The following is an 8,744-nucleotide window of genomic DNA, read 5'->3' as shown; positions in this document are numbered from 1 at the left end:
CAGCCTGGAAAAATTCTCGCTTCTGTCAGCTTCTCATTGGATCTCGGCAGCAACCCTTCAACGTAGGCTGAATAGGGAGCCCCCGAAGAAACCGGGATTGTTTCCAGTGTAAGAGATAGACATCCAAGGCAAAGAAGCTGAAAATCTGAGGACAGATATGGCTACATCCAGAATCATATCCATCCCCTCTCTTTCAGGACTTGAGTATCTCTGGGTTCACACTGTCCACATGCCCCAGTCCCATATGATAGGACAGCATCTCTCTCCTAACAGCCGCAAGAGAGGGTCCTGAGACTCTTGATTGCTCTGCCTTAGCTCCCGCAGCCGCTTTTGAACCAACTGCTATCACCAGGAAGGTGGGGTGTCCTGATTATTCTGAGTGACCCATCTTAGACTGTGCACCCACACAGCCGAATGCGAGCAGAATGCTTCCACAAGAAACCTGGGTGCAGCTACCAAGAGTAAAGCCAGATCTGCTGGGGCAACAGCTCGAACAGTAAAGAATTGGTTTTGCTACATGAAGAACTGCGTTCAGATTTCCCGGACCTACATAAAGAGCTGAGGGAATGCCTGCCATTCCAGCACACAGAGACAGGAGGATCCCTGGTACTTGGGGCCAGCCAGACTAACCTGAGCTAAGAGCTCCAGATTCAGTGACAGACCTATCTCAAAACTAACACTAGGAAGGCAGGGACAGGAGGATCTCTGTGAGTTCAAAGCCAGCCTGGTCTACAGAGTGAGTTCCAGGACAGCCAGGACTACACAGAGAAACCCTGTCTGTAAAAACAAAAAGGAAAAAGAACGGTAGAAAGCAGGACACACACAAACTCAGGCTTGTGTGCATGTACACACGCAAACATGTACTCACACAATTTAAGTTAAATTAAAAGAGGAAGGCAGAGAGGCTGGCACAAACAGCTGAGATCCCTCTGTCCCTCTAGGTAACTAGGAAAGATTGTGCTGAGAGGCAAGGTGGCTTTGCCTGCAACCCCTGGCTAGAGAGACAGACCACCTGGAGAGGGAGCCAACTGCTGTAGCGTCCTGGGCCTTTTTTCTCTGCCCTCAGGAGACAGAGAACGGTTGGTGAGGGGGGCAGGGGGCCAGGCTTTCTTCTACCTCCTGCTTTGGTTGGAGCAGGAAAGGATGAGAGTAGCCAAGGCCCACGGGGACAACCAGACGCTGCCCAGAGACAGTGTTAGGGGTTCTTAGTCTCAGCAATGAAAACTGGACTCGGAAGGCGGCTTGAGTTTTGTTAGAGTGTAAGAACAGCGGGGCAGGTAAGCTGCAAATCTTGGCAGCTGTCAGGAGAAGGGAGATGGAGAAGAGAGCGAGCGAGCACGTGTAAGCCGGGCCTTTAACAATGTCAGTAAACAGCTGCATGGCAGAGGAAGGGGAGGAGCTTCAGAGGACCAGTGAGAAAGCCACGTCTGGAAAAGCACGCTCAGCTGTTGGCAGAAGAAATAAGGAAAAAGTCTCACGTTGAGTTGGGGTGCAGATAAGGGGGCGGGGCGCCACTGTGGAGCCTGGTGAGAGCTCCACAAGCAGCTGCCTCCAGGGAGGGGCTTCTGGGAAGAGAAAGTATATTATCTCATTAGGATAATTAATTGTGCCCTCTCCTCAGCCTGTCTCCTCCCAATGACTCAGATTTCGAGAGGTGGGACTCTTGGCCAAGTGATTGACAGGTCCAGCTGATGAAAAGAAACAGACAGTCCCGTGGGGGGTGTTTTGGGTCTCTTCCCAGGGCCAGAAGTAGAACTAGGATTCTATTTGGACCAGAAGAAGTAGTTTTGCCTTAATGGACCTCAACAAAGCCTTTTCATATGGTAATTTAAATCGTAAAGAATGATAATGCTGGTATCACAAGGGAACCGTCCCTCCATCTGAAGAGAAAGCCTAAACCACTCAGGAGCCAGACCAGGGAACAAAGTCCTCTATACTAATAGCATCTCTTGCCTAAGGCCAGACAGGATCCAAGACGGTCTCCGTCCTAGTTAAGGTTATCACGGCCAAAGGGAGTGAGGAGGAATGGGTTTTGGCTTACACTTCCAAATCACTGTTTATGGGGAACTCAAACAGAGAGGGTCCTGGAGCCAGCAGCTGCTGCAGAGGCCACGGAGGGATACTGCTTACTGCTTCCTCCCCATGACTTGTTCAGCCTGCTTTCTTATAGCATCCAGGACCACAGCACCACCCACAGTGGGCTGGGTCCTCCCACATTAATCACTAATTAAGAAGATGCTCCACAGCCTAAGCTACAGCCCAGTCTTATGGAAGCATTTTCCCAGTTGAGGTTCCCTCCTCTCAGATGACTCCAGCTTGTGTCAATCATCATAAAACCAGCCAGCACAGTCTCTAAGCATGTCTTTTAGAGGAGGGACTGAGCCTCACAGAGACAGAGTCACTTATGCAAGCCATAGGGCTCAACCTGTCTGGAATGACTCCCAGGCTCACAAGCCCTCCTGAGTAGTTTATTCACTGGTGCTGACATCTTGTGAGGATATTGTTTGCACAGGGCAGTAAGTTAATGGTGACCTCAGAGTGACAACAGCCCAAACCCACACCCCTGAAGGCCCAACTTCAGCCCCAACTCCCTCTCCCACCACCCTTTGTAAGTGCAGCTCCTTGCCAAGGGTCCAATGTCTGCCACACAGAAAGCTCTTAGTAAGCACATATTAAATGAAAGGATGAACTACTCCAGGGGATATGTACTAAGATACAAATCGCAGCAGGACTATTCCCTAGCTGGAAGTCATTGAGCAAGTTACTTGGACTTTCTGGGCCTCGGTTTCCACATCTGTAAAATGGAGGCAATGCGGGTACCATCCTCATAGGGCTGTTATGATGTCTAAGTGAGTTTTCATAAAACACTCGGGATTCTGCCTGGTGCCTAATAAGTACTACATCAGTTTATTTGTTAAGTTAGGGTTACAATGGAAGCTTCACCCCAGGCCCTGGCATCCAAGTACCCAAAGAGTCTGGGATGCTATGGTGGAGGTTCCACCCAAGTTCCACCTCCCCCACCTCCCTCCAAACCCTGCTGCATCTCAGAAAACCCAACGAATGATGGCCCCTCCCCCAGGGATGCTCAAGACCACTCCCACAGGGTATTTAAACTTCCCCCAGAAACCAGACTCCTTTTTTTCTGGCTCTGTTTCCCATCTCCTCTCTGGAAGACCATCCGGGAGTGCTGTATCCATTAAATGTGTTTCTAATTTGGTTTGATTTGGTCTGATTGGGATTGCTGTATCCGGGGAGAGACTTATAGGGGTGAAGAAACTTTTTACAATTTTTCAGTTAGTAAGAGTGAGTGTGCGTATGTGTATGTGTGTATGTGTGAGAGAGAGAGAGAGAAAGAAAGTGTGTGTGTGTGAGAGTGTGTGTGTGTAAGAGACAGTGTGTGTAAGAGAGAGAGTGTGTGTGTGAGAGTGTGTGTGAGAGTGTGCCTGTGTGTGTGTGTAAGAGAGTGTGTGTGTACAGGGGTGAGTCACTGAGGTATCGGAGAAGGAAGCACAGCCATCCAGCCAAGACCACAGGGCCACAAGAAAGAACTAGGTGGTAAATGAACTTAGCACTGGCCAAGCACATAACCACACCACTCACTCTGAGAAAGAGACAGACCAGATGTGTGAGTACCTCAGGACCCCAAACTCGGAAGCCTCCCCATGCCACCTTCTGGCTAGTACACGGGAGTGACCTCACAGCTCTGTTCCATTCCTCCCATCCTGGAAATACTCAGTTGGCATCCAAGCCAGCCACTAGACAGGCCTTTGAGACCAATACCAGTCCTCTTGGGATCTGGCAGACAGCGGGGTGTGCGCCCAGAAAGAAGACAAAGGGGGGAAGGAGTCTGGAGTTTGCCCTGCAAGGACTGTCCAGCCTAGATCCTAGGAGGCTCCCGCTCCCTGTGCTGACGGTCAGAAATCAGCCGGGGCTCCAGACTTCCTGATGAGGTCCGCTGGCAATGGCATCTCTGGGATGCCTTCCCTTCTCCTCTCTCCTGCTGCCCTGACCCCACCTGGTTTCATATCCAGTCTCCTCTCACCTTCCATCTCTATGCCAACCCACCCCTTCCCCACGGACTCCTCACTCCCTCTCAGCTCTGCCCATCCAAGCCCGTGTGTCTCTCTTTCGTTCTCTTGCCATAGAAGGCCATGCTTAGTTGGGTTTCTGCCACACGGTGTGGCCTTGGCAATGTTGTTTAAATTCCATGGGCCATGGTTCCTCTAAAAGACAGTGAAAGTGTCTGAGAAGAATTTAGTGTTGCAGTGGATGAGATAATGCTATGCTCACTGTAGATAGTCATTAGTACTGTGCTTTCCCCATGGGCTAAGAGGCTGACAGGAGGCCTTTGCTTTCCCCGTCCAGTCTTTAAAAAAAAATCTCCAGCCAAGCTGGCACCTGGAGCCCCGGAACCTGGCAGGCAGAGACAGGCCAGCCAGGACTATACCCTACTGCAAAATAAATAAATACATACACACACACACACACACACACACACACACATACAAATGAAAAATTCTACTATGGTAATTCACCCAAACGGAATTCCCACAGGGGTGGAGAGTCTAGTAGAGCTCACCTATCAGATGTAACGAATCTTAACTGACAGGTGCTTAAGAACTACCCCTAGGGAGCCAGAGATTGTTCAATGGCTAGGAGCACTCCCTGTTTTTCCAAAGGACTAGCCCTTGGTTTTGAAACACAGAGCAGGCGGCTCACAACCATCTGTAATCCAGCTCCTGGGGATCTGATGCCCTCTTCTTGCCTCCACCAGTACCTGTGTGCCTGTACACGGACACACAGGCATACACAGAGACACACACAAACACAAACAAATAAAATTACATCTTTTAGACGTCACCTCTGTATGTCACACACTCACACATGCAGTGCATGCATTCATTAACACGATTGCTACTCCCCACTTCCTATACTGCCACGAATGACAGCTATGAGCACCATCGCCAGCAAAAGTGTTGAGTTATTAAAAACTGGAGAAACACTGAGACAGATCATGTATAAGCCAGAACATCCAGATTCACAGCTTGCCTTCAGTCCCAGCTGTGGACACCCTGCTTACCAGTGCCCTCTCTGCCCGTAAGTTCCACCTAACCTCTCCTGCCTAGCTATTGGCCATTCAGCTCTTTATTAAACCAATCAGGTGTCTTAGGGAGGCAAAACTTAAAGCAGCAACACATCTTTACAGAGTTTGCGCAAATATCCCACAACAAATCACCCAAACCCAAGCTCAACTAATTCAAGCAAATTTAACTCCATTCAACTTAACCCAACCCAACTTAACCCATAGATTAAAGCCACAAGCTCGGCTTATCTCTACTACGATGGATATAGAGTTGACTCGGGATGAACTTGTAATGGTTAATCTTGATTGTGAACCTGGCTGTATTGAGATGTCTGGAAGAGAATAGTAAAACACACCTCTGTGTGTATCTGTGAGCTTGTTTCCAGAAAAATTTAACCAAGGGGAAAGAAGATAGGCAATGAACGTGAAACACAGATGACACCATTTACAGCTACCCCCTGCCACATCCCCCAGCTACCATGAAGTGAGTTACTCTGCTCCACCAAGACAGACTAGAACCTCTGAAACCAGAACCTCACGTGCAATAAATCTTTCTTTTAAACATTTTTTGAATTCAATGTGTATGAATGATTTTCCAGAATGTGTGTCTGTTCAGCCAATGCCTGGTGCCTTTGGAAGCCAGAAGAGGGCATCAGATCCTCTGGAACTGGAATTACAGACCGATGCGACCTCCTGTGGTGGTGCTGGGAATCAAACCCTGCTCCTCTGGGATGGTAGCCAATGCTCTTAGCTGCTAAGCCATTTCTCCCGTCTTAGAGGAAATTTTCTAGACTTGTTTTGTTCAGGTAGTTTGTCGATGTCATAAAAAATTCATCCATCAACCAAACCTAAATTCAACTCTAGTCATTCAATTAAACTAAACCTAATCCAACTTACGACGACAAGACACAGCACAGCTCTGTTCCACCCAAACCAGCTGCACCCCACCCCCATCATCCAACTTAACTAGACCCACCTACCCCGCTCAGTCCACTCCCTGCTAATCTGCACTCTACCTTACTGTTCTGCTGCTGTAGCAAAACAGCTTATAAAGCAAAGATTTAGTTGAGTTTGCAGTTCAGAGAGTTAGGGTCCATGGTGGCAAAATAAAGGCATGGCAGCAGGAAGAGCCACAAGCAGGAGACACAGATGGACGGACGGACAGACAGGGATAACAGGAGTCTTTTGAAACCTCAAAGCCTGCTCCCAGTGCCCCAGTGACGGTTCTTTTTCGACAAGGCCATACCTCCTAGTCCTATTCAAACGGTTCCACCGAGGACCAAGCCGTCAAACATCTGAGCCGAGGGCCGTTTCCATTCAAGCCACCACACTCATTTTCCCTGCACAGGATTTGCTCCCACTGTACCCTGTTCTCACTCACTTACAGAGACACAGAACTGAAGAGAGACTGGGAAGTGGTCCTTTGAAATACCCATGGATTTGCTCTTTTCCCAACCCTGACTGCATTTCACATAATAAAGGTGTACATCCAGCCCTGGTCTTACCATTTATCCCAGATCTTAAACGGACACCAAGGCCATGCAGCCTCGTGACTGTGACGGCTCACACCCCTGCCGGTGCTCACATCCCTCTGTAAAGCTGTGTCTTAGCATGGAAAGCAGGGAGCCTGAATCTCATGGCTCATGCATGTAAGTATGCATGTGTGCATATGTATGTGTGAGTATTCATGTGTGTGTATACACGTGTTCAGGTGTATTTGCTTATATGTGTTTATGTAGAAGTGCTTGTGTGTGACTGCATGTGCCTACATATGTGTGTGCATAAATGTGAGGATATGTGTGGTATGCATGTGTGTGAGTGTATGTTCATGTGTGTATGCAAGAGAGTGTACATGTATTTGTAAGTGTGTGCATGTACGCATGGGCATAACTATGCACATGTTACATGTGTGAGGGTGTGAAAGTTTGTGTGTGTGTGCTCCTACAAGTGTATGCATGTATGTACATGTGTGTGCATGCATGTATACACATACCTTTGTGTGAGAATGGGTGTGTGTCTGAGAGTATCTATGTGTATACATGTTTGTTGTATGTGTGCCTGTAAGTACATAGTACATGTATTGTACATGTGTATGTGCACCTATATATGTAAGTATAGGTGTGTGTTTGTGTAGGTATAGGTGTGTGCTTGGGTCTGCTTATTTTTTATCCATGTGTATATGTCAGTGGGTGGATGTGAAGGGATGTAAGCATCTGTATATGGCCATTTGTTTGCATATGTGGGTGTTTCTGTATACACATGTGAGTGTGCACTTTTATGTGTATGAAAGCATGTGCACAAGCTTTTGAGGGTCCAAGTGTGGATAGGCAGATGCATCCACACATGTGTTTCAACATTTTCTAATGTGTATGTGTGTGAGTATGTGGGGTTTTCTGTGAATATGTATATGTGTCATTATGTACATATGTGTGTGTCTGTGTATTTGTGCAATGTCTGCAAGTGTATATGTGTATATGTTTGCCTATATGCATGTTCTCATGTGAATTTATTTGTGATATTTATACAAGAATGTGTGCATGCATTTGTTTTGTGTTCATCTGTGGGGATGAGTATGTACACATGTGTATTCATACGTGTGTATGTGATCTGTGTATGCATGAGTATGCTTGTGTCTGCACATGTACAAGGTGTTGCATGTATATTTTATGTTTGTGTGTGGACATGTGCCGATCCATACATGTTTATGTACATATCTGTTTACATGTGTGTATTTGTATGTGTGTTTCTGTGCCTCTGTGTGTGTATGTGTTGGGAGAGTGTGTCTCTGAATGTGATTACACATTTACATTCAGTGTGTCCCCATGTGTATGAGTATGAGCATATATTTGTAAGTGTATGCACACAACCAAAGTCTGCACGTACATGTGCTCATGCGTGTGTGCCTCTATTTGTGTTCATGCATTCGCACACATGAATTTACCTATGTGTTTATGTGCTCATGTGTGTTTTTATGTATTTGTGTGTATATGTGTGCCCATGTGACTTCACCTGTGTGTGCATGTGTTATTCTGTGTGCATGTATGTGCAAACATGTGTCTACCCATTTGCACCCATGCATGGGTATGTATATACAACTGTTCATGTGTGTGTTGAGCACGCTTGTACGTGTGATCTGATAAGATACTGGCAGGTGATTTCTCCGTTCTTCCCATACTATGGCATACTCCAGCGGAGAATTCACATCCGCAATCTTCATTTCTCCACAGTGGAGTTCTACTGGGGCAAACCACTGGCTAGGGAGAGTTGGGTTTTTAGGAGAATGAAGGGAGAGTGATCACAAAGTCAGAGGGAAATGGGGGCGCATTCCTGCCTAACGAGGCTTGCTGGAGAGCTGAGGAGCACAGCTCAGGTCTAGTGTCTTGCAGGGCAAAGTCTGCTTCCAACTATGGGAGTCACAGAGTCATGTGCTCTGCCCCTGCCCTGTTGGCCACTGCCCTGTTCTCTCTTGCTGTTCTCTCTCTGCTCTGTGCTTTCTCTCCCTCGCTCACCATCTGTGGGTAGGCCCGCCTCTGCATCTCTGCCCTGGACACTTCCTTGCTGTTACTGCTGTGTCCTCTCGTGTTCTAACTCTTCCCCTTCTGCCTGTGTCTGTCTGTCTGTCTGTCTGTCTGTCTGTCTATGGCAGGAGCTGCTTCATGTT

The sequence above is a fragment of the Mesocricetus auratus genome, unplaced genomic scaffold (genome assembly GCF_017639785.1).
Source record: "Mesocricetus auratus isolate SY011 unplaced genomic scaffold, BCM_Maur_2.0 Super-Scaffold_100047, whole genome shotgun sequence".
In the NCBI taxonomy this organism is placed as follows: domain Eukaryota; kingdom Metazoa; phylum Chordata; class Mammalia; order Rodentia; family Cricetidae; genus Mesocricetus; species Mesocricetus auratus.
The sequence above is the reverse complement of the archived record's forward strand: the minus strand, read 5'-3'. Positions refer to the sequence as shown.